At 42.5% G+C, this 24,019-nt stretch overlaps 22 non-coding genes across 22 annotated transcripts; all 22 read left to right on the top strand.

Moving 5' to 3' along the window:
- Positions 1-528: 528 nt before the first annotated feature.
- On the top strand, positions 529-615 carry trnay-gua (transfer RNA tyrosine (anticodon GUA)). The gene is given in 2 exon segments: positions 529-565; positions 580-615. It is a non-coding gene; the product is annotated as a tRNA-Tyr (tRNA).
- Positions 616-1,643: 1,028 nt separating this feature from the next.
- trnas-gcu (transfer RNA serine (anticodon GCU)) lies at positions 1,644-1,725 on the top strand. Its single transcript has one exon. It is a non-coding gene; the product is annotated as a tRNA-Ser (tRNA).
- An 846-nt stretch (positions 1,726-2,571) lies between these two features.
- On the top strand, positions 2,572-2,658 carry trnay-gua (transfer RNA tyrosine (anticodon GUA)). Its single transcript is given in 2 exon segments — positions 2,572-2,608; positions 2,623-2,658. It is a non-coding gene; the product is annotated as a tRNA-Tyr (tRNA).
- Positions 2,659-4,514: 1,856 nt separating this feature from the next.
- On the top strand, positions 4,515-4,601 carry trnay-gua (transfer RNA tyrosine (anticodon GUA)). The gene is given in 2 exon segments: positions 4,515-4,551; positions 4,566-4,601. It is a non-coding gene; the product is annotated as a tRNA-Tyr (tRNA).
- Positions 4,602-5,629: 1,028 nt separating this feature from the next.
- On the top strand, positions 5,630-5,711 carry trnas-gcu (transfer RNA serine (anticodon GCU)). The gene has a single exon. It is a non-coding gene; the product is annotated as a tRNA-Ser (tRNA).
- An 841-nt stretch (positions 5,712-6,552) lies between these two features.
- Positions 6,553-6,639, top strand: trnay-gua (transfer RNA tyrosine (anticodon GUA)). Its single transcript is given in 2 exon segments — positions 6,553-6,589; positions 6,604-6,639. It is a non-coding gene; the product is annotated as a tRNA-Tyr (tRNA).
- Positions 6,640-7,667: 1,028 nt separating this feature from the next.
- On the top strand, positions 7,668-7,749 carry trnas-gcu (transfer RNA serine (anticodon GCU)). Its single transcript has one exon. It is a non-coding gene; the product is annotated as a tRNA-Ser (tRNA).
- Positions 7,750-8,590: 841 nt separating this feature from the next.
- trnay-gua (transfer RNA tyrosine (anticodon GUA)) lies at positions 8,591-8,677 on the top strand. Its single transcript is given in 2 exon segments — positions 8,591-8,627; positions 8,642-8,677. It is a non-coding gene; the product is annotated as a tRNA-Tyr (tRNA).
- Positions 8,678-10,533: 1,856 nt separating this feature from the next.
- trnay-gua (transfer RNA tyrosine (anticodon GUA)) lies at positions 10,534-10,620 on the top strand. The gene is given in 2 exon segments: positions 10,534-10,570; positions 10,585-10,620. It is a non-coding gene; the product is annotated as a tRNA-Tyr (tRNA).
- Positions 10,621-11,648: 1,028 nt separating this feature from the next.
- On the top strand, positions 11,649-11,730 carry trnas-gcu (transfer RNA serine (anticodon GCU)). Its single transcript has one exon. It is a non-coding gene; the product is annotated as a tRNA-Ser (tRNA).
- An 846-nt stretch (positions 11,731-12,576) lies between these two features.
- On the top strand, positions 12,577-12,663 carry trnay-gua (transfer RNA tyrosine (anticodon GUA)). The gene is given in 2 exon segments: positions 12,577-12,613; positions 12,628-12,663. It is a non-coding gene; the product is annotated as a tRNA-Tyr (tRNA).
- Positions 12,664-13,691: 1,028 nt separating this feature from the next.
- trnas-gcu (transfer RNA serine (anticodon GCU)) lies at positions 13,692-13,773 on the top strand. The gene has a single exon. It is a non-coding gene; the product is annotated as a tRNA-Ser (tRNA).
- Positions 13,774-14,614: 841 nt separating this feature from the next.
- trnay-gua (transfer RNA tyrosine (anticodon GUA)) lies at positions 14,615-14,701 on the top strand. The gene is given in 2 exon segments: positions 14,615-14,651; positions 14,666-14,701. It is a non-coding gene; the product is annotated as a tRNA-Tyr (tRNA).
- Positions 14,702-15,729: 1,028 nt separating this feature from the next.
- On the top strand, positions 15,730-15,811 carry trnas-gcu (transfer RNA serine (anticodon GCU)). The gene has a single exon. It is a non-coding gene; the product is annotated as a tRNA-Ser (tRNA).
- An 841-nt stretch (positions 15,812-16,652) lies between these two features.
- trnay-gua (transfer RNA tyrosine (anticodon GUA)) lies at positions 16,653-16,739 on the top strand. The gene is given in 2 exon segments: positions 16,653-16,689; positions 16,704-16,739. It is a non-coding gene; the product is annotated as a tRNA-Tyr (tRNA).
- A 1,028-nt stretch (positions 16,740-17,767) lies between these two features.
- Positions 17,768-17,849, top strand: trnas-gcu (transfer RNA serine (anticodon GCU)). Its single transcript has one exon. It is a non-coding gene; the product is annotated as a tRNA-Ser (tRNA).
- An 846-nt stretch (positions 17,850-18,695) lies between these two features.
- Positions 18,696-18,782, top strand: trnay-gua (transfer RNA tyrosine (anticodon GUA)). The gene is given in 2 exon segments: positions 18,696-18,732; positions 18,747-18,782. It is a non-coding gene; the product is annotated as a tRNA-Tyr (tRNA).
- Positions 18,783-19,810: 1,028 nt separating this feature from the next.
- trnas-gcu (transfer RNA serine (anticodon GCU)) lies at positions 19,811-19,892 on the top strand. The gene has a single exon. It is a non-coding gene; the product is annotated as a tRNA-Ser (tRNA).
- An 841-nt stretch (positions 19,893-20,733) lies between these two features.
- trnay-gua (transfer RNA tyrosine (anticodon GUA)) lies at positions 20,734-20,820 on the top strand. The gene is given in 2 exon segments: positions 20,734-20,770; positions 20,785-20,820. It is a non-coding gene; the product is annotated as a tRNA-Tyr (tRNA).
- Positions 20,821-21,848: 1,028 nt separating this feature from the next.
- Positions 21,849-21,930, top strand: trnas-gcu (transfer RNA serine (anticodon GCU)). Its single transcript has one exon. It is a non-coding gene; the product is annotated as a tRNA-Ser (tRNA).
- Positions 21,931-22,771: 841 nt separating this feature from the next.
- Positions 22,772-22,858, top strand: trnay-gua (transfer RNA tyrosine (anticodon GUA)). Its single transcript is given in 2 exon segments — positions 22,772-22,808; positions 22,823-22,858. It is a non-coding gene; the product is annotated as a tRNA-Tyr (tRNA).
- Positions 22,859-23,886: 1,028 nt separating this feature from the next.
- Positions 23,887-23,968, top strand: trnas-gcu (transfer RNA serine (anticodon GCU)). The gene has a single exon. It is a non-coding gene; the product is annotated as a tRNA-Ser (tRNA).
- Positions 23,969-24,019: the final 51 nt, after the last annotated feature.

The following is a 24,019-nucleotide window of genomic DNA, read 5'->3' as shown; positions in this document are numbered from 1 at the left end:
ACACAAGGAACATCCAGCAAACGTCCAGCGTTATAGTAACATCAGCCACATACAGGTGAAACAGAGGTACTCAGTTTTAGACTACACGCAGAGCCCCTGAGCTGCTCTTAAGGGATCTAAGGAGAAGGGATGAGGATTAGCTCAAATGCTACAGTGCTTGCTGAGAAAGCGAGAAGGATGCCCACATTCTCCAGCTGCCTTCTGGACTTTAAGCATCTTCCTTGGTGGAACGGCCCAGTTTCCACGAGATGGCCGAATGTTGACCCATAGATACTGGCTCTTCCCACCCGGCAAGCCACCTTTATCTGGTTGAGAACCATGGCCTCGGTTTTGGAGGTGCTGATTTTCATCCCAGCCTCTTCACACTCGGAATATACTATAGCTACTATATCTACTGTGTGACTTGAAATGACCTCAAAGACTGGGCTCACACTACATGAAAACGTTCATGAGACTGTAAGGGCAAGAGCACGGACACAGGTTGGCTATACACGGCTATAGTTTTTTACACTAGGTTATGTGCTGTCACCTTCGATAGCTCAGTTGGAAGAGCGGAGGACTGTAGTCTGCAATCCTGTAATCCTTAGGTCGCTGGTTCAAATCCGGCTCGAAGGATGTACTTTTATTGGGTCCACGGTTCATACCCGGATGCCCCTGTGAGTTTGATGCTCTTTACGTAAACAGATTTTGTATTTCTTAAAAGACCAAATACAACAATGTCCTTCAGCAATATTTAGACTGCCCTTTGAACTGTATAGCCGTGTCTCAAGAGGACAAAAAGATGGCATTTAAGACATTTATTGTGGCCGTAGCTTTCAACACTTAGTGCCCCTCTGTCACCTTCGATAGCTCAGTTGGTACAGTGCTAGGCCCTCTTTCTTGGTTTCTTTAAGAAAATCCACATTGTTTGCAGATTTTAGCCATTTTTTGCAACATCTTTGCAATGACATTTTTTAATGCAAGGTGACTATTTCTTCAGAATCTGGGTGTTAAAATCCTATACTAGTAGGCCATTTGTATTTTTAAGATGCAAGATAAAAAAATGAAGTGCCCATTCGGTTTTACTCTTTCATCAATACTGCATCTTTTCCTGTTGTGTAAAACACTTTGAATTGCTTTGTGGACGAATTTTGCTCTACAACAGAACTTGCCTTACCTTGCCTTGTTATGTATGTTAAATACGTGGTGAGATGAATATCGTTTGGTTTTTCAAATCCAAAGGTAATGGCATTATGTATTCATGCAGGAGTAAACCAAATGGAGCTTTCGGTTTTCACTCAGCAAAAGAAATAATAATACAAATATTTGAGATTTGAATTCAAAGAAAGGATCACCTGTGTTCCTACGTACAGTTTGTTGAATGGGACTGTCTCAGAGCTGTGTGACCATCTTTCAAAGGACATCTTCAGTTCGTCTCAGTCACACCAACTTTGGACGGCTCAACCGAGATTACGCAGCTCCTGTGATTTCAGACATCTTTTGGTAACCAGCCAGGGCTGCATGGGCACCACAGCAATATGAAATGGCCCTTGTGTATCTACTGTAACCCTTTTGGAAGAAAGTGAAACCCAAGGATAAATCATTAGTCTGGTTGGAATTTTACTTCCACCAACACGTTTCCATAGGATATAGGAATGTGCACTGACGAGGTGGCCGAGTGGTTAAGGCGATGGACTGCTAATCCATTGTGCTCTGCACGCGTGGGTTCGAATCCCATCCTCGTCGATATAAGTACCTTGTTATTATACTCCACCAAAGAATTTAAGAGCGTACCACAAGGTTGATACTGATACTGCTTCAGCACATTAAACAACAGGACACTTAACGTGTCCCTGATTACTTCAACATACTTTGTATGTTTACATTGGCTCTGTAAGTGCGAGCACATGAGCCAATGTAAACAGTCCTTTCTGTGAGTTCTCTCCCATCTTTTTCCATGATGAGTTCAAATGGTAGAGCATTGTCTATGGACCCCATAAATATGTTGAGACATCATCCATGAGAAAGAGCAGGAAACGGAACACAAATTCTTTCTTGGAGAAAACACAAGGAACATCCAGCAAACGTCCAGCGTTATAGTAACATCAGCCACATACAGGTGAAACAGAGGTACTCAGTTTTAGACTACACGCAGAGCCCCTGAGCTGCTCTTAAGGGATCTAAGGAGAAGGGATGAGGATTAGCTCAAATGCTACAGTGCTTGCTGAGAAAGCGAGAAGGATGCCCACATTCTCCAGCTGCCTTCTGGACTTTAAGCATCTTCCTTGGTGGAACGGCCCAGTTTCCACGAGATGGCCGAATGTTGACCCATAGATACTGGCTCTTCCCACCCGGCAAGCCACCTTTATCTGGTTGAGAACCATGGCCTCGGTTTTGGAGGTGCTGATTTTCATCCCAGCCTCTTCACACTCGGAATATACTATAGCTACTATATCTACTGTGTGACTTGAAATGACCTCAAAGACTGGGCTCACACTACATGAAAACGTTCATGAGACTGTAAGGGCAAGAGTACGGACACAGGTTGGCTATACACGGCTATAGTTTTTTACACTAGGTTATATGCTGTCACCTTCGATAGCTCAGTTGGAAGAGCGGAGGACTGTAGTCTGCAATCCTGTAATCCTTAGGTCGCTGGTTCAAATCCGGCTCGGAGGATGTACTTTTATCGGGTCCACGGTTCATACCCGGATGCCCCTGTGAGTTTGATGCTCTTTACGTAAACAGATTTTGTATTTCTTAAAAGACCAAATACAACAATGTCCTTCAGCAATATTTAGACTGCCCTTTGAACTGTATAGCCGTGTCTCAAGAGGACAAAAAGATGGCATTTAAGACATTTATTGTGGCCGTAGCTTTCAACACTTAGTGCCCCTCTGTCACCTTCGATAGCTCAGTTGGTACAGTGCTAGGCCCTCTTTCTTGGTTTCTTTAAGAAAATCCACATTGTTTGCAGATTTTAGCCATTTTTTGCAACATCTTTGCAATGACATTTTTTAATGCAAGGTGACTATTTCTTCAGAATCTGGGAGTTAAAATCCTATACTAGTAGGCCATTTGTATTTTTAAGATGCAAGATAAAAAAATGAAGTGCCCATTCGGTTTTACTCTTTCATCAATACTGCATCTTTTCCTGTTGTGTAAAACACTTTGAATTGCTTTGTGGACGAATTTTGCTCTACAACAGAACTTGCCTTACCTTGCCTTGTTATGTATGTTAAATACGTGGTGAGATGAATATCGTTTGGTTTTTCAAATCCAAAGGTAATGGCATTATGTATTCATGCAGGAGTAAACCAAATGGAGCTTTCGGTTTTCACTCAGCAAAAGAAATAATAATACAAATATTTGAGATTTGAATTCAAAGAAAGGATCACCTGTGTTCCTACGTACAGTTTGTTGAATGGGACTGTCTCAGAGCTGTGTGACCATCTTTCAAAGGACATCTTCAGTTCGTCTCAGTCACACCAACTTTGGACGGCTCAACCGAGATTACGCAGCTCCTGTGATTTCAGACATCTTTTGGTAACCAGCCAGGGCTGCATGGGCACCACAGCAATATGAAATGGCCCTCGTGTATCTACTGTAACCCTTTTGGAAGAAAGTGAAACCCAAGGATAAATCATTAGTCTGGTTGGAATTTTACTTCCACCAACACGTTTCCATAGGATATAGGAATGTGTTATTATACTCCACCAAAGAATTTAAGAGCGTACCACAAGGTTGATACTGATACTGCTTCAGCACATTAAACAACAGGACACTTAACGTGTCCCTGATTACTTCAACATACTTTGTATGTTTACATTGGCTCTGTAAGTGCGAGCACATGAGCCAATGTAAACAGTCCTTTCTGTGAGTTCTCTCCCATCTTTTTCCATGATGAGTTCAAATGGTAGAGCATTGTCTATGGACCCCATAAATATGTTGAGACATCATCCATGAGAAAGAGCAGGAAACGGAACACAAATTCTTTCTTGGAGAAAACACAAGGAACATCCAGCAAACGTCCAGCGTTATAGTAACATCAGCCACATACAGGTGAAACAGAGGTACTCAGTTTTAGACTACACGCAGAGCCCCTGAGCTGCTCTTAAGGGATCTAAGGAGAAGGGATGAGGATTAGCTCAAATGCTACAGTGCTTGCTGAGAAAGCGAGAAGGATGCCCACATTCTCCAGCTGCCTTCTGGACTTTAAGCATCTTCCTTGGTGGAACGGCCCAGTTTCCACGAGATGGCCGAATGTTGACCCATAGATACTGGCTCTTCCCACCCGGCAAGCCACCTTTATCTGGTTGAGAACCATGGCCTCGGTTTTGGAGGTGCTGATTTTCATCCCAGCCTCTTCACACTCGGAATATACTATAGCTACTATATCTACTGTGTGACTTGAAATGACCTCAAAGACTGGGCTCACACTACATGAAAACGTTCATGAGACTGTAAGGGCAAGAGCACGGACACAGGTTGGCTATACACGGCTATAGTTTTTTACACTAGGTTATGTGCTGTCACCTTCGATAGCTCAGTTGGAAGAGCGGAGGACTGTAGTCTGCAATCCTGTAATCCTTAGGTCGCTGGTTCAAATCTGGCTCGAAGGATGTACTTTTATCGGGTCCACGGTTCATACCCGGATGCCCCTGTGAGTTTGATGCTCTTTACGTAAACAGATTTTGTATTTCTTAAAAGACCAAATACAACAATGTCCTTCAGCAATATTTAGACTGCCCTTTGAACTGTATAGCCGTGTCTCAAGAGGACAAAAAGATGGCATTTAAGACATTTATTGTGGCCGTAGCTTTCAACACTTAGTGCCCCTCTGTCACCTTCGATAGCTCAGTTGGTACAGTGCTAGGCCCTCTTTCTTGGTTTCTTTAAGAAAATCCACATTGTTTGCAGATTTTAGCCATTTTTTGCAACATCTTTGCAATGACATTTTTTAATGCAAGGTGACTATTTCTTCAGAATCTGGGAGTTAAAATCCTATACTAGTAGGCCATTTGTATTTTTAAGATGCAAGATAAAAAAATGAAGTGCCCATTCGGTTTTACTCTTTCATCAATACTGCATCTTTTCCTGTTGTGTAAAACACTTTGAATTGCTTTGTGGACGAATTTTGCTCTACAACAGAACTTGCCTTACCTTGCCTTGTTATGTATGTTAAATACGTGGTGAGATGAATATCGTTTGGTTTTTCAAATCCAAAGGTAATGGCATTATGTATTCATGCAGGAGTAAACCAAATGGAGCTTTCGGTTTTCACTCAGCAAAAGAAATAATAATACAAATATTTGAGATTTGAATTCAAAGAAAGGATCACCTGTGTTCCTACGTACAGTTTGTTGAATGGGACTGTCTCAGAGCTGTGTGACCATCTTTCAAAGGACATCTTCAGTTCGTCTCAGTCACACCAACTTTGGACGGCTCAACCGAGATTACGCAGCTCCTGTGATTTCAGACATCTTTTGGTAACCAGCCAGGGCTGCATGGGCACCACAGCAATATGAAATGGCCCTCGTGTATCTACTGTAACCCTTTTGGAAGAAAGTGAAACCCAAGGATAAATCATTAGTCTGGTTGGAATTTTACTTCCACCAACACTTTTCCATAGGATATAGGAATGTGCACTGACGAGGTGGCCGAGTGGTTAAGGCGATGGACTGCTAATCCATTGTGCTCTGCACGCATGGGTTCGAATCCCATCCTCGTCGATTTAAGTACCTTGTTATTATACTCCACCAAAGAATTTAAGAGCGTACCACAAGGTTGATACTGATACTGCTTCAGCACATTAAACAACACTTAACGTGTCCCTGATTACTTCAACATACTTTGTATGTTTACATTGGCTCTGTAAGTGCGAGCACATGAGCCAATGTAAACAGTCCTTTCTGTGAGTTCTCTCCCATCTTTTTCCATGATGAGTTCAAATGGTAGAGCATTGTCTATGGACCCCATAAATATGTTGAGACATCATCCATGAGAAAGAGCAGGAAACGGAACACAAATTCTTTCTTGGAGAAAACACAAGGAACATCCAGCAAACGTCCAGCGTTATAGTAACATCAGCCACATACAGGTGAAACAGAGGTACTCAGTTTTAGACTACACGCAGAGCCCCTGAGCTGCTCTTAAGGGATCTAAGGAGAAGGGATGAGGATTAGCTCAAATGCTACAGTGCTTGCTGAGAAAGCGAGAAGGATGCCCACATTCTCCAGCTGCCTTCTGGACTTTAAGCATCTTCCTTGGTGGAACGGCCCAGTTTCCACGAGATGGCCGAATGTTGACCCATAGATACTGGCTCTTCCCACCCGGCAAGCCACCTTTATCTGGTTGAGAACCATGGCCTCGGTTTTGGAGGTGCTGATTTTCATCCCAGCCTCTTCACACTCGGAATATACTATAGCTACTATATCTACTGTGTGACTTGAAATGACCTCAAAGACTGGGCTCACACTACATGAAAACGTTCATGAGACTGTAAGGGCAAGAGTACGGACACAGGTTGGCTATACACGGCTATAGTTTTTTACACTAGGTTATGTGCTGTCACCTTCGATAGCTCAGTTGGAAGAGCGGAGGACTGTAGTCTGCAATCCTGTAATCCTTAGGTCGCTGGTTCAAATCCGGCTCGAAGGATGTACTTTTATCGGGTCCACGGTTCATACCCGGATGCCCCTGTGAGTTTGATGCTCTTTACGTAAACAGATTTTGTATTTCTTAAAAGACCAAATACAACAATGTCCTTCAGCAATATTTAGACTGCCCTTTGAACTGTATAGCCGTGTCTCAAGAGGACAAAAAGATGGCATTTAAGACATTTATTGTGGTCGTAGCTTTCAACACTTAGTGCCCCTCTGTCACCTTCGATAGCTCAGTTGGTACAGTGCTAGGCCCTCTTTCTTGGTTTCTTTAAGAAAATCCACATTGTTTGCAGATTTTAGCCATTTTTTGCAACATCTTTGCAATGACATTTTTTAATGCAAGGTGACTATTTCTTCAGAATCTGGGAGTTAAAATCCTATACTAGTAGGCCATTTGTATTTTTAAGATGCAAGATAAAAAAATGAAGTGCCCATTCGGTTTTACTCTTTCATCAATACTGCATCTTTTCCTGTTGTGTAAAACACTTTGAATTGCTTTGTGGACGAATTTTGCTCTACAACAGAACTTGCCTTACCTTGCCTTGTTATGTATGTTAAATACGTGGTGAGATGAATATCGTTTGGTTTTTCAAATCCAAAGGTAATGGCATTATGTATTCATGCAGGAGTAAACCAAATGGAGCTTTCGGTTTTCACTCAGCAAAAGAAATAATAATACAAATATTTGAGATTTGAATTCAAAGAAAGGATCACCTGTGTTCCTACGTACAGTTTGTTGAATGGGACTGTCTCAGAGCTGTGTGACCATCTTTCAAAGGACATCTTCAGTTCGTCTCAGTCACACCAACTTTGGACGGCTCAACCGAGATTACGCAGCTCCTGTGATTTCAGACATCTTTTGGTAACCAGCCAGGGCTGCATGGGCACCACAGCAATATGAAATGGCCCTCGTGTATCTACTGTAACCCTTTTGGAAGAAAGTGAAACCCAAGGATAAATCATTAGTCTGGTTGGAATTTTACTTCCACCAACACGTTTCCATAGGATATAGGAATGTGCACTGACGAGGTGGCCGAGTGGTTAAGGCGATGGACTGCTAATCCATTGTGCTCTGCACGCGTGGGTTCGAATCCCATCTTCGTCGATATAAGTACCTTGTTATTATACTCCACCAAAGAATTTAAGGGCGTACCACAAGGTTGATACTGATACTGCTTCAGCACATTAAACAACACTTAACGTGTCCCTGATTACTTCAACATACTTTGTATGTTTACATTGGCTCTGTAAGTGCGAGCACATGAGCCAATGTAAACAGTCCTTTCTGTGAGTTCTCTCCCATCTTTTTCCATGATGAGTTCAAATGGTAGAGCATTGTCTATGGACCCCATAAATATGTTGAGACATCATCCATGAGAAAGAGCAGGAAACGGAACACAAATTCTTTCTTGGAGAAAACACAAGGAACATCCAGCAAACGTCCAGCGTTATAGTAACATCAGCCACATACAGGTGAAACAGAGGTACTCAGTTTTAGACTACACGCAGAGCCCCTGAGCTGCTCTTAAGGGATCTAAGGAGAAGGGATGAGGATTAGCTCAAATGCTACAGTGCTTGCTGAGAAAGCGAGAAGGATGCCCACATTCTCCAGCTGCCTTCTGGACTTTAAGCATCTTCCTTGGTGGAACGGCCCAGTTTCCACGAGATGGCCGAATGTTGACCCATAGATACTGGCTCTTCCCACCCGGCAAGCCACCTTTATCTGGTTGAGAACCATGGCCTCGGTTTTGGAGGTGCTGATTTTCATCCCAGCCTCTTCACACTCGGAATATACTATAGCTACTATATCTACTGTGTGACTTGAAATGACCTCAAAGACTGGGCTCACACTACATGAAAACGTTCATGAGACTGTAAGGGCAAGAGCACGGACACAGGTTGGCTATACACGGCTATAGTTTTTTACACTAGGTTATGTGCTGTCACCTTCGATAGCTCAGTTGGAAGAGCGGAGGACTGTAGTCTGCAATCCTGTAATCCTTAGGTCGCTGGTTCAAATCCGGCTCGAAGGATGTACTTTTATTGGGTCCACGGTTCATACCCGGATGCCCCTGTGAGTTTGATGCTCTTTACGTAAACAGATTTTGTATTTCTTAAAAGACCAAATACAACAATGTCCTTCAGCAATATTTAGACTGCCCTTTGAACTGTATAGCCGTGTCTCAAGAGGACAAAAAGATGGCATTTAAGACATTTATTGTGGCCGTAGCTTTCAACACTTAGTGCCCCTCTGTCACCTTCGATAGCTCAGTTGGTACAGTGCTAGGCCCTCTTTCTTGGTTTCTTTAAGAAAATCCACATTGTTTGCAGATTTTAGCCATTTTTTGCAACATCTTTGCAATGACATTTTTTAATGCAAGGTGACTATTTCTTCAGAATCTGGGTGCTAAAATCCTATACTAGTAGGCCATTTGTATTTTTAAGATGCAAGATAAAAAAATGAAGTGCCCATTCGGTTTTACTCTTTCATCAATACTGCATCTTTTCCTGTTGTGTAAAACACTTTGAATTGCTTTGTGGACGAATTTTGCTCTACAACAGAACTTGCCTTACCTTGCCTTGTTATGTATGTTAAATACGTGGTGAGATGAATATCGTTTGGTTTTTCAAATCCAAAGGTAATGGCATTATGTATTCATGCAGGAGTAAACCAAATGGAGCTTTCGGTTTTCACTCAGCAAAAGAAATAATAATACAAATATTTGAGATTTGAATTCAAAGAAAGGATCACCTGTGTTCCTACGTACAGTTTGTTGAATGGGACTGTCTCAGAGCTGTGTGACCATCTTTCAAAGGACATCTTCAGTTCGTCTCAGTCACACCAACTTTGGACGGCTCAACCGAGATTACGCAGCTCCTGTGATTTCAGACATCTTTTGGTAACCAGCCAGGGCTGCATGGGCACCACAGCAATATGAAATGGCCCTCGTGTATCTACTGTAACCCTTTTGGAAGAAAGTGAAACCCAAGGATAAATCATTAGTCTGGTTGGAATTTTACTTCCACCAACACGTTTCCATAGGATATAGGAATGTGTTATTATACTCCACCAAAGAATTTAAGAGCGTACCACAAGGTTGATACTGATACTGCTTCAGCACATTAAACAACAGGACACTTAACGTGTCCCTGATTACTTCAACATACTTTGTATGTTTACATTGGCTCTGTAAGTGCGAGCACATGAGCCAATGTAAACAGTCCTTTCTGTGAGTTCTCTCCCATCTTTTTCCATGATGAGTTCAAATGGTAGAGCATTGTCTATGGACCCCATAAATATGTTGAGACATCATCCATGAGAAAGAGCAGGAAACGGAACACAAATTCTTTCTTGGAGAAAACACAAGGAACATCCAGCAAACGTCCAGCGTTATAGTAACATCAGCCACATACAGGTGAAACAGAGGTACTCAGTTTTAGACTACACGCAGAGCCCCTGAGCTGCTCTTAAGGGATCTAAGGAGAAGGGATGAGGATTAGCTCAAATGCTACAGTGCTTGCTGAGAAAGCGAGAAGATTGCCCACATTCTCCAGCTGCCTTCTGGACTTTAAGCATCTTCCTTGGTGGAACGGCCCAGTTTCCACGAGATGGCCGAATGTTGACCCATAGATACTGGCTCTTCCCACCCGGCAAGCCACCTTTATCTGGTTGAGAACCATGGCCTCGGTTTTGGAGGTGCTGATTTTCATCCCAGCCTCTTCACACTCGGAATATACTATAGCTACTATATCTACTGTGTGACTTGAAATGACCTCAAAGACTGGGCTCACACTACATGAAAACGTTCATGAGACTGTAAGGGCAAGAGTACGGACACAGGTTGGCTATACACGGCTATAGTTTTTTACACTAGGTTATGTGCTGTCACCTTCGATAGCTCAGTTGGAAGAGCGGAGGACTGTAGTCTGCTATCCTGTAATCCTTAGGTCGCTGGTTCAAATCCGGCTCGAAGGATGTACTTTTATCGGGTCCACGGTTCATACCCGGATGCCCCTGTGAGTTTGATGCTCTTTACGTAAACAGATTTTGTATTTCTTAAAAGACCAAATACAACAATGTCCTTCAGCAATATTTAGACTGCCCTTTGAACTGTATAGCCGTGTCTCAAGAGGACAAAAAGATGGCATTTAAGACATTTATTGTGGCCGTAGCTTTCAACACTTAGTGCCCCTCTGTCACCTTCGATAGCTCAGTTGGTACAGTGCTAGGCCCTCTTTCTTGGTTTCTTTAAGAAAATCCACATTGTTTGCAGATTTTAGCCATTTTTTGCAACATCTTTGCAATGACATTTTTTAATGCAAGGTGACTATTTCTTCAGAATCTGGGAGTTAAAATCCTATACTAGTAGGCCATTTGTATTTTTAAGATGCAAGATAAAAAAATGAAGTGCCCATTCGGTTTTACTCTTTCATCAATACTGCATCTTTTCCTGTTGTGTAAAACACTTTGAATTGCTTTGTGGACGAATTTTGCTCTACAACAGAACTTGCCTTACCTTGCCTTGTTATGTATGTTAAATACGTGGTGAGATGAATATCGTTTGGTTTTTCAAATCCAAAGGTAATGGCATTATGTATTCATGCAGGAGTAAACCAAATGGAGCTTTCGGTTTTCACTCAGCAAAAGAAATAATAATACAAATATTTGAGATTTGAATTCAAAGAAAGGATCACCTGTGTTCCTACGTACAGTTTGTTGAATGGGACTGTCTCAGAGCTGTGTGACCATCTTTCAAAGGACATCTTCAGTTCGTCTCAGTCACACCAACTTTGGACGGCTCAACCGAGATTACGCAGCTCCTGTGATTTCAGACATCTTTTGGTAACCAGCCAGGGCTGCATGGGCACCACAGCAATATGAAATGGCCCTCGTGTATCTACTGTAACCCTTTTGGAAGAAAGTGAAACCCAAGGATAAATCATTAGTCTGGTTGGAATTTTACTTCCACCAACACGTTTCCATAGGATATAGGAATGTGCACTGACGAGGTGGCCGAGTGGTTAAGGCGATGCACTGCTAATCCATTGTGCTCTGCACGCGTGGGTTTGAATCCCATCCTCGTCGATATAAGTACCTTGTTATTATACTCCACCAAAGAATTTAAGAGCGTACCACAAGGTTGATACTGATACTGCTTCAGCACATTAAACAACAGGACACTTAACGTGTCCCTGATTACTTCAACATACTTTGTATGTTTACATTGGCTCTGTAAGTGCGAGCACATGAGCCAATGTAAACAGTCCTTTCTGTGAGTTCTCTCCCATCTTTTTCCATGATGAGTTCAAATGGTAGAGCATTGTCTATGGACCCCATAAATATGTTGAGACATCATCCATGAGAAAGAGCAGGAAACGGAACACAAATTCTTTCTTGGAGAAAACACAAGGAACATCCAGCAAACGTCCAGCGTTATAGTAACATCAGCCACATACAGGTGAAACAGAGGTACTCAGTTTTAGACTACACGCAGAGCCCCTGAGCTGCTCTTAAGGGATCTAAGGAGAAGGGATGAGGATTAGCTCAAATGCTACAGTGCTTGCTGAGAAAGCGAGAAGGATGCCCACATTCTCCAGCTGCCTTCTGGACTTTAAGCATCTTCCTTGGTGGAACGGCCCAGTTTCCACGAGATGGCCGAATGTTGACCCATAGATACTGGCTCTTCCCACCCGGCAAGCCACCTTTATCTGGTTGAGAACCATGGCCTCGGTTTTGGAGGTGCTGATTTTCATCCCAGCCTCTTCACACTCGGAATATACTATAGCTACTATATCTACTGTGTGACTTGAAATGACCTCAAAGACTGGGCTCACACTACATGAAAACGTTCATGAGACTGTAAGGGCAAGAGCACGGACACAGGTTGGCTATACACGGCTATAGTTTTTTACACTAGGTTATGTGCTGTCACCTTCGATAGCTCAGTTGGAAGAGCGGAGGACTGTAGTCTGCAATCCTGTAATCCTTAGGTCGCTGGTTCAAATCCGGCTCGAAGGATGTACTTTTATCGGGTCCACGGTTCATACCCGGATGCCCCTGTGAGTTTGATGCTCTTTACGTAAACAGATTTTGTATTTCTTAAAAGACCAAATACAACAATGTCCTTCAGCAATATTTAGACTGCCCTTTGAACTGTATAGCCGTGTCTCAAGAGGACAAAAAGATGGCATTTAAGACATTTATTGTGGCCGTAGCTTTCAACACTTAGTGCCCCTCTGTCACCTTCGATAGCTCAGTTGGTACAGTGCTAGGCCCTCTTTCTTGGTTTCTTTAAGAAAATCCACATTGTTTGCAGATTTTAGCCATTTTTTGCAACATCTTTGCAATGACATTTTTTAATGCAAGGTGACTATTTCTTCAGAATCTGGGAGTTAAAATCCTATACTAGTAGGCCATTTGTATTTTTAAGATGCAAGATAAAAAAATGAAGTGCCCATTCGGTTTTACTCTTTCATCAATACTGCATCTTTTCCTGTTGTGTAAAACACTTTGAATTGCTTTGTGGACGAATTTTGCTCTACAACAGAACTTGCCTTACCTTGCCTTGTTATGTATGTTAAATACGTGGTGAGATGAATATCGTTTGGTTTTTCAAATCCAAAGGTAATGGCATTATGTATTCATGCAGGAGTAAACCAAATGGAGCTTTCGGTTTTCACTCAGCAAAAGAAATAATAATACAAATATTTGAGATTTGAATTCAAAGAAAGGATCACCTGTGTTCCTACGTACAGTTTGTTGAATGGGACTGTCTCAGAGCTGTGTGACCATCTTTCAAAGGACATCTTCAGTTCGTCTCAGTCACACCAACTTTGGACGGCTCAACCGAGATTACGCAGCTCCTGTGATTTCAGACATCTTTTGGTAACCAGCCAGGGCTGCATGGGCACCACAGCAATATGAAATGGCCCTCGTGTATCTACTGTAACCCTTTTGGAAGAAAGTGAAACCCAAGGATAAATCATTAGTCTGGTTGGAATTTTACTTCCACCAACACTTTTCCATAGGATATAGGAATGTGCACTGACGAGGTGGCCGAGTGGTTAAGGCGATGGACTGCTAATCCATTGTGCTCTGCACGCATGGGTTCGAATCCCATCCTCGTCGATATAAGTACCTTGTTATTATACTCCACCAAAGAATTTAAGAGCGTACCACAAGGTTGATACTGATACTGCTTCAGCACATTAAACAACACTTAACGTGTCCCTGATTACTTCAACATACTTTGTATGTTTACATTGGCTCTGTAAGTGCGAGCACATGAGCCAATGTAAACAGTCCTTTCTGTGAGTTCTCTCCCATCTTTTTCCATGATGAGTTCAAATGGTAGAGCATTGTCTATGGACCCCATAAATATGTTGAGACATCATCCATGAGAAAGAGCAGGAAACGGAACACAAATTCTTTCTTGGAGAAAACACAAGGAACATCCAGCAAACGTCCAGCGTTATAGTAACATCAGCCACATACAGGTGAAACAGAGGTACTCAGTTTTAGACTACACGCAGAGCCCCTGAGCTGCTCTTAAGGGATCTAAGGAGAAGGGATGAGGATTAGCTCAAATGCTACAGTGCTTGCTGAGAAAGCGAGAAGGATGCCCACATTCTCCAGCTGCCTTCTGGACTTTAAGCATCTTCCTTGGTGGAACGGCCCAGTTTCCACGAGATGGCCGAATGTTGACCCATAGATACTGGCTCTTCCCACCCGGCAAGCCACCTTTATCTGGTTGAGAACCATGGCCTCGGTTTTGGAGGTGCTGATTTTCATCCCAGCCTCTTCACACTCGGAATATACTATAGCTACTATATCTACTGTGTGACTTGAAATGACCTCAAAGACTGGGCTCACACTACATGAAAACGTTCATGAGACTGTAAGGGCAAGAGCACGGACACAGGTTGGCTATACACGGCTATAGTTTTTTACACTAGGTTATGTGCTGTCACCTTCGATAGCTCAGTTGGAAGAGCGGAGGACTGTAGTCTGCAATCCTGTAATCCTTAGGTCGCTGGTTCAAATCCGGCTCGAAGGATGTACTTTTATTGGGTCCACGGTTCATACCCGGATGCCCCTGTGAGTTTGATGCTCTTTACGTAAACAGATTTTGTATTTCTTAAAAGACCAAATACAACAATGTCCTTCAGCAATATTTAGACTGCCCTTTGAACTGTATAGCCGTGTCTCAAGAGGACAAAAAGATGGCATTTAAGACATTTATTGTGGCCGTAGCTTTCAACACTTAGTGCCCCTCTGTCACCTTCGATAGCTCAGTTGGTACAGTGCTAGGCCCTCTTTCTTGGTTTCTTTAAGAAAATCCACATTGTTTGCAGATTTTAGCCATTTTTTGCAACATCTTTGCAATGACATTTTTTAATGCAAGGTGACTATTTCTTCAGAATCTGGGTGTTAAAATCCTATACTAGTAGGCCATTTGTATTTTTAAGATGCAAGATAAAAAAATGAAGTGCCCATTCGGTTTTACTCTTTCATCAATACTGCATCTTTTCCTGTTGTGTAAAACACTTTGAATTGCTTTGTGGACGAATTTTGCTCTACAACAGAACTTGCCTTACCTTGCCTTGTTATGTATGTTAAATACGTGGTGAGATGAATATCGTTTGGTTTTTCAAATCCAAAGGTAATGGCATTATGTATTCATGCAGGAGTAAACCAAATGGAGCTTTCGGTTTTCACTCAGCAAAAGAAATAATAATACAAATATTTGAGATTTGAATTCAAAGAAAGGATCACCTGTGTTCCTACGTACAGTTTGTTGAATGGGACTGTCTCAGAGCTGTGTGACCATCTTTCAAAGGACATCTTCAGTTCGTCTCAGTCACACCAACTTTGGACGGCTCAACCGAGATTACGCAGCTCCTGTGATTTCAGACATCTTTTGGTAACCAGCCAGGGCTGCATGGGCACCACAGCAATATGAAATGGCCCTCGTGTATCTACTGTAACCCTTTTGGAAGAAAGTGAAACCCAAGGATAAATCATTAGTCTGGTTGGAATTTTACTTCCACCAACACGTTTCCATAGGATATAGGAATGTGCACTGACGAGGTGGCCGAGTGGTTAAGGCGATGGACTGCTAATCCATTGTGCTCTACACGCGTGGGTTCGAATCCCATCCTCGTCGATATAAGTACCTTGTTATTATACTCCACCAAAGAATTTAAGAGCGTACCACAAGGTTGATACTGATACTGCTTCAGCACATTAAACAACACTTAACGTGTCCCTGATTACTTCAACATACTTTGTATGTTTACATTGGCTCTGTAAGTGCGAGCACATGAGCCAATGTAAACAGTCCTTTCTGTGAGTTCTCTCCCATCTTTTTCCATGATGAGTTCAAATGGTAGAGCATTGTCTATGGACCCCATAAATATGTTGAGACATCATCCATGAGAAAGAGCAGGAAACGGAACACAAATTCTTTCTTGGAGAAAACACAAGGAACATCCAGCAAACGTCCAGCGTTATAGTAACATCAGCCACATACAGGTGAAACAGAGGTACTCAGTTTTAGACTACACGCAGAGCCCCTGAGCTGCTCTTAAGGGATCTAAGGAGAAGGGATGAGGATTAGCTCAAATGCTACAGTGCTTGCTGAGAAAGCGAGAAGGATGCCCACATTCTCCAGCTGCCTTCTGGACTTTAAGCATCTTCCTTGGTGGAACGGCCCAGTTTCCACGAGATGGCCGAATGTTGACCCATAGATACTGGCTCTTCCCACCCGGCAAGCCACCTTTATCTGGTTGAGAACCATGGCCTCGGTTTTGGAGGTGCTGATTTTCATCCCAGCCTCTTCACACTCGGAATATACTATAGCTACTATATCTACTGTGTGACTTGAAATGACCTCAAAGACTGGGCTCACACTACATGAAAACGTTCATGAGACTGTAAGGGCAAGAGCACGGACACAGGTTGGCTATACACGGCTATAGTTTTTTACACTAGGTTATGTGCTGTCACCTTCGATAGCTCAGTTGGAAGAGCGGAGGACTGTAGTCTGCATTCCTGTAATCCTTAGGTCGCTGGTTCAAATCCGGCTCGAAGGATGTACTTTTATCGGGTCCACGGTTCATACCCGGATGCCCCTGTGAGTTTGATGCTCTTTACGTAAACAGATTTTGTATTTCTTAAAAGACCAAATACAACAATGTCCTTCAGCAATATTTAGACTGCCCTTTGAACTGTATAGCCGTGTCTCAAGAGGACAAAAAGATGGCATTTAAGACATTTATTGTGGCCGTAGCTTTCAACACTTAGTGCCCCTCTGTCACCTTCGATAGCTCAGTTGGTACAGTGCTAGGCCCTCTTTCTTGGTTTCTTTAAGAAAATCCACATTGTTTGCAGATTTTAGCCATTTTTTGCAACATCTTTGCAATGACATTTTTTAATGCAAGGTGACTATTTCTTCAGAATCTGGGAGTTAAAATCCTATACTAGTAGGCCATTTGTATTTTTAAGATGCAAGATAAAAAAATGAAGTGCCCATTCGGTTTTACTCTTTCATCAATACTGCATCTTTTCCTGTTGTGTAAAACACTTTGAATTGCTTTGTGGACGAATTTTGCTCTACAACAGAACTTGCCTTACCTTGCCTTGTTATGTATGTTAAATACGTGGTGAGATGAATATCGTTTGGTTTTTCAAATCCAAAGGTAATGGCATTATGTATTCATGCAGGAGTAAACCAAATGGAGCTTTCGGTTTTCACTCAGCAAAAGAAATAATAATACAAATATTTGAGATTTGAATTCAAAGAAAGGATCACCTGTGTTCCTACGTACAGTTTGTTGAATGGGACTGTCTCAGAGCTGTGTGACCATCTTTCAAAGGACATCTTCAGTTCGTCTCAGTCACACCAACTTTGGACGGCTCAACCGAGATTACGCAGCTCCTGTGATTTCAGACATCTTTTGGTAACCAGCCAGGGCTGCATGGGCACCACAGCAATATGAAATGGCCCTCGTGTATCTACTGTAACCCTTTTGGAAGAAAGTGAAACCCAAGGATAAATCATTAGTCTGGTTGGAATTTTACTTCCACCAACACGTTTCCATAGGATATAGGAATGTGCACTGACGAGGTGGCCGAGTGGTTAAGGCGATGGACTGCTAATCCATTGTGCTCTGCACGCGTGGGTTCGAATCCCATCCTCGTCGATATAAGTACCTTGTTATTATACTCCACCAAAGAATTTAAGAGCGTACCACAAGGTTGATACTGATACTGCTTCAGCACATTAAACAACAGGACACTTAACGTGTCCCTGATTACTTCAACATACTTTGTATGTTTACATTGGCTCTGTAAGTGCGAGCACATGAGCCAATGTAAACAGTCCTTTCTGTGAGTTCTCTCCCATCTTTTTCCATGATGAGTTCAAATGGTAGAGCATTGTCTATGGACCCCATAAATATGTTGAGACATCATCCATGAGAAAGAGCAGGAAACGGAACACAAATTCTTTCTTGGAGAAAACACAAGGAACATCCAGCAAACGTCCAGCGTTATAGTAACATCAGCCACATACAGGTGAAACAGAGGTACTCAGTTTTAGACTACACGCAGAGCCCCTGAGCTGCTCTTAAGGGATCTAAGGAGGAGGGATGAGGATTAGCTCAAATGCTACAGTGCTTGCTGAGAAAGCGAGAAGGATGCCCACATTCTCCAGCTGCCTTCTGGACTTTAAGCATCTTCCTTGGTGGAACGGCCCAGTTTCCACGAGATGGCCGAATGTTGACCCATAGATACTGGCTCTTCCCACCCGGCAAGCCACCTTTATCTGGTTGAGAACCATGGCCTCGGTTTTGGAGGTGCTGATTTTCATCCCAGCCTCTTCACACTCGGAATATACTATAGCTACTATATCTACTGTGTGACTTGAAATGACCTCAAAGACTGGGCTCACACTACATGAAAACGTTCATGAGACTGTAAGGGCAAGAGCACGGACACAGGTTGGCTATACACGGCTATAGTTTTTTACACTAGGTTATGTGCTGTCACCTTCGATAGCTCAGTTGGAAGAGCGGAGGACTGTAGTCTGCAATCCTGTAATCCTTAGGTCGCTGGTTCAAATCCGGCTCGAAGGATGTACTTTTATCGGGTCCACGGTTCATACCCGGATGCCCCTGTGAGTTTGATGCTCTTTACGTAAACAGATTTTGTATTTCTTAAAAGACCAAATACAACAATGTCCTTCAGCAATATTTAGACTGCCCTTTGAACTGTATAGCCGTGTCTCAAGAGGACAAAAAGATGGCATTTAAGACATTTATTGTGGCCGTAGCTTTCAACACTTAGTGCCCCTCTGTCACCTTCGATAGCTCAGTTGGTACAGTGCTAGGCCCTCTTTCTTGGTTTCTTTAAGAAAATCCACATTGTTTGCAGATTTTAGCCATTTTTTGCAACATCTTTGCAATGACATTTTTTAATGCAAGGTGACTATTTCTTCAGAATCTGGGAGTTAAAATCCTATACTAGTAGGCCATTTGTATTTTTAAGATGCAAGATAAAAAAATGAAGTGCCCATTCGGTTTTACTCTTTCATCAATACTGCATCTTTTCCTGTTGTGTAAAACACTTTGAATTGCTTTGTGGACGAATTTTGCTCTACAACAGAACTTGCCTTACCTTGCCTTGTTATGTATGTTAAATACGTGGTGAGATGAATATCGTTTGGTTTTTCAAATCCAAAGGTAATGGCATTATGTATTCATGCAGGAGTAAACCAAATGGAGCTTTCGGTTTTCACTCAGCAAAAGAAATAATAATACAAATATTTGAGATTTGAATTCAAAGAAAGGATCACCTGTGTTCCTACGTACAGTTTGTTGAATGGGACTGTCTCAGAGCTGTGTGACCATCTTTCAAAGGACATCTTCAGTTCGTCTCAGTCACACCAACTTTGGACGGCTCAACCGAGATTACGCAGCTCCTGTGATTTCAGACATCTTTTGGTAACCAGCCAGGGCTGCATGGGCACCACAGCAATATGAAATGGCCCTCGTGTATCTACTGTAACCCTTTTGGAAGAAAGTGAAACCCAAGGATAAATCATTAGTCTGGTTGGAATTTTACTTCCACCAACACTTTTCCATAGGATATAGGAATGTGCACTGACGAGGTGGCCGAGTGGTTAAGGCGATGGACTGCTAATCCATTGTGCTCTGCACGCATGGGTTCGAATCCCATCCTCGTCGATATAAGTACCTTGTTATTATACTCCACCAAAGAATTTAAGAGCGTACCACAAGGTTGATACTGATACTGCTTCAGCACATTAAACAACACTTAACGTGTCCCTGATTACTTCAACATACTTTGTATGTTTACATTGGCTCTGTAAGTGCGAGCACATGAGCCAATGTAAACAGTCCTTTCTGTGAGTTCTCTCCCATCTTTTTCCATGATGAGTTCAAATGGTAGAGCATTGTCTATGGACCCCATAAATATGTTGAGACATCATCCATGAGAAAGAGCAGGAAACGGAACACAAATTCTTTCTTGGAGAAAACACAAGGAACATCCAGCAAACGTCCAGCGTTATAGTAACATCAGCCACATACAGGTGAAACAGAGGTACTCAGTTTTAGACTACACGCAGAGCCCCTGAGCTGCTCTTAAGGGATCTAAGGAGAAGGGATGAGGATTAGCTCAAATGCTACAGTGCTTGCTGAGAAAGCGAGAAGGATGCCCACATTCTCCAGCTGCCTTCTGGACTTTAAGCATCTTCCTTGGTGGAACGGCCCAGTTTCCACGAGATGGCCGAATGTTGACCCATAGATACTGGCTCTTCCCACCCGGCAAGCCACCTTTATCTGGTTGAGAACCATGGCCTCGGTTTTGGAGGTGCTGATTTTCATCCCAGCCTCTTCACACTCGGAATATACTATAGCTACTATATCTACTGTGTGACTTGAAATGACCTCAAAGACTGGGCTCACACTACATGAAAACGTTCATGAGACTGTAAGGGCAAGAGCACGGACACAGGTTGGCTATACACGGCTATAGTTTTTTACACTAGGTTATGTGCTGTCACCTTCGATAGCTCAGTTGGAAGAGCGGAGGACTGTAGTCTGCAATCCTGTAATCCTTAGGTCGCTGGTTCAAATCCGGCTCGAAGGATGTACTTTTATCGGGTCCACGGTTCATACCCGGATGCCCCTGTGAGTTTGATGCTCTTTACGTAAACAGATTTTGTATTTCTTAAAAGACCAAATACAACAATGTCCTTCAGCAATATTTAGACTGCCCTTTGAACTGTATAGCCGTGTCTCAAGAGGACAAAAAGATGGCATTTAAGACATTTATTGTGGCCGTAGCTTTCAACACTTAGTGCCCCTCTGTCACCTTCGATAGCTCAGTTGGTACAGTGCTAGGCCCTCTTTCTTGGTTTCTTTAAGAAAATCCACATTGTTTGCAGATTTTAGCCATTTTTTGCAACATCTTTGCAATGACATTTTTTAATGCAAGGTGACTATTTCTTCAGAATCTGGGAGTTAAAATCCTATACTAGTAGGCCATTTGTATTTTTAAGATGCAAGATAAAAAAATGAAGTGCCCATTCGGTTTTACTCTTTCATCAATACTGCATCTTTTCCTGTTGTGTAAAACACTTTGAATTGCTTTGTGGACGAATTTTGCTCTACAACAGAACTTGCCTTACCTTGCCTTGTTATGTATGTTAAATACGTGGTGAGATGAATATCGTTTGGTTTTTCAAATCCAAAGGTAATGGCATTATGTATTCATGCAGGAGTAAACCAAATGGAGCTTTCGGTTTTCACTCAGCAAAAGAAATAATAATACAAATATTTGAGATTTGAATTCAAAGAAAGGATCACCTGTGTTCCTACGTACAGTTTGTTGAATGGGACTGTCTCAGAGCTGTGTGACCATCTTTCAAAGGACATCTTCAGTTCGTCTCAGTCACACCAACTTTGGACGGCTCAACCGAGATTACGCAGCTCCTGTGATTTCAGACATCTTTTGGTAACCAGCCAGGGCTGCATGGGCACCACAGCAATATGAAATGGCCCTCGTGTATCTACTGTAACCCTTTTGGAAGAAAGTGAAACCCAAGGATAAATCATTAGTCTGGTTGGAATTTTACTTCCACCAACACTTTTCCATAGGATATAGGAATGTGCACTGACGAGGTGGCCGAGTGGTTAAGGCGATGGACTGCTAATCCATTGTGCTCTGCACGCATGGGTTCGAATCCCATCCTCGTCGATATAAGTACCTTGTTATTATACTCCACCAAAGAATTTAAGAGCGTACCACAAGGTTGATACTGATACTGCTTCAGCACATTAAACAACACTTAACGTGTCCCTGATTACTTCAACATACTTTGTATGTTTACATTGGCTCTGTAAGTGCGAGCACATGAGCCAATGTAAACAGTCCTTTCTGTGAGTTCTCTCCCATCTTTTTCCATGATGAGTTCAAATGGTAGAGCATTGTCTATGGACCCCATAAATATGTTGAGACATCATCCATGAGAAAGAGCAGGAAACGGAACACAAATTCTTTCTTGGAGAAAACACAAGGAACATCCAGCAAACGTCCAGCGTTATAGTAACATCAGCCACATACAGGTGAAACAGAGGTACTCAGTTTTAGACTACACGCAGAGCCCCTGAGCTGCTCTTAAGGGATCTAAGGAGAAGGGATGAGGATTAGCTCAAATGCTACAGTGCTTGCTGAGAAAGCGAGAAGGATGCCCACATTCTCCAGCTGCCTTCTGGACTTTAAGCATCTTCCTTGGTGGAACGGCCCAGTTTCCACGAGATGGCCGAATGTTGACCCATAGATACTGGCTCTTCCCACCCGGCAAGCCACCTTTATCTGGTTGAGAACCATGGCCTCGGTTTTGGAGGTGCTGATTTTCATCCCAGCCTCTTCACACTCGGAATATACTATAGCTACTATATCTACTGTGTGACTTGAAATGACCTCAAAGACTGGGCTCACACTACATGAAAACGTTCATGAGACTGTAAGGGCAAGAGCACGGACACAGGTTGGCTATACACGGCTATAGTTTTTTACACTAGGTTATGTGCTGTCACCTTCGATAGCTCAGTTGGAAGAGCGGAGGACTGTAGTCTGCAATCCTGTAATCCTTAGGTCGCTGGTTCAAATCCGGCTCGAAGGATGTACTTTTATCGGGTCCACGGTTCATACCCGGATGCCCCTGTGAGTTTGATGCTCTTTACGTAAACAGATTTTGTATTTCTTAAAAGACCAAATACAACAATGTCCTTCAGCAATATTTAGACTGCCCTTTGAACTGTATAGCCGTGTCTCAAGAGGACAAAAAGATGGCATTTAAGACATTTATTGTGGCCGTAGCTTTCAACACTTAGTGCCCCTCTGTCACCTTCGATAGCTCAGTTGGTACAGTGCTAGGCCCTCTTTCTTGGTTTCTTTAAGAAAATCCACATTGTTTGCAGATTTTAGCCATTTTTTGCAACATCTTTGCAATGACATTTTTTAATGCAAGGTGACTATTTCTTCAGAATCTGGGAGTTAAAATCCTATACTAGTAGGCCATTTGTATTTTTAAGATGCAAGATAAAAAAATGAAGTGCCCATTCGGTTTTACTCTTTCATCAATACTGCATCTTTTCCTGTTGTGTAAAACACTTTGAATTGCTTTGTGGACGAATTTTGCTCTACAACAGAACTTGCCTTACCTTGCCTTGTTATGTATGTTAAATACGTGGTGAGATGAATATCGTTTGGTTTTTCAAATCCAAAGGTAATGGCATTATGTATTCATGCAGGAGTAAACCAAATGGAGCTTTCGGTTTTCACTCAGCAAAAGAAATAATAATACAAATATTTGAGATTTGAATTCAAAGAAAGGATCACCTGTGTTCCTACGTACAGTTTGTTGAATGGGACTGTCTCAGAGCTGTGTGACCATCTTTCAAAGGACATCTTCAGTTCGTCTCAGTCACACCAACTTTGGACGGCTCAACCGAGATTACGCAGCTCCTGTGATTTCAGACATCTTTTGGTAACCAGCCAGGGCTGCATGGGCACCACAGCAATATGAAATGGCCCTCGTGTATCTACTGTAACCCTTTTGGAAGAAAGTGAAACCCAAGGATAAATCATTAGTCTGGTTGGAATTTTACTTCCACCAACACTTTTCCATAGGATATAGGAATGTGCACTGACGAGGTGGCCGAGTGGTTAAGGCGATGGACTGCTAATCCATTGTGCTCTGCACGCATGGGTTCGAATCCCATCCTCGTCGATATAAGTACCTTGTTATTATACTCCACCAAAGAATTTAAGAGCGTACCAC

This window comes from Eucyclogobius newberryi, unplaced genomic scaffold, assembly GCF_026437365.1.
Source record: "Eucyclogobius newberryi isolate DKJ021-1_F unplaced genomic scaffold, fEucNew1.0.hap1 SCAF_6, whole genome shotgun sequence".
In the NCBI taxonomy this organism is placed as follows: Eukaryota; Metazoa; Chordata; class Actinopteri; order Gobiiformes; family Gobiidae; genus Eucyclogobius; species Eucyclogobius newberryi.
The sequence above is the reverse complement of the archived record's forward strand: the minus strand, read 5'-3'. Positions and strand labels throughout refer to the sequence as shown.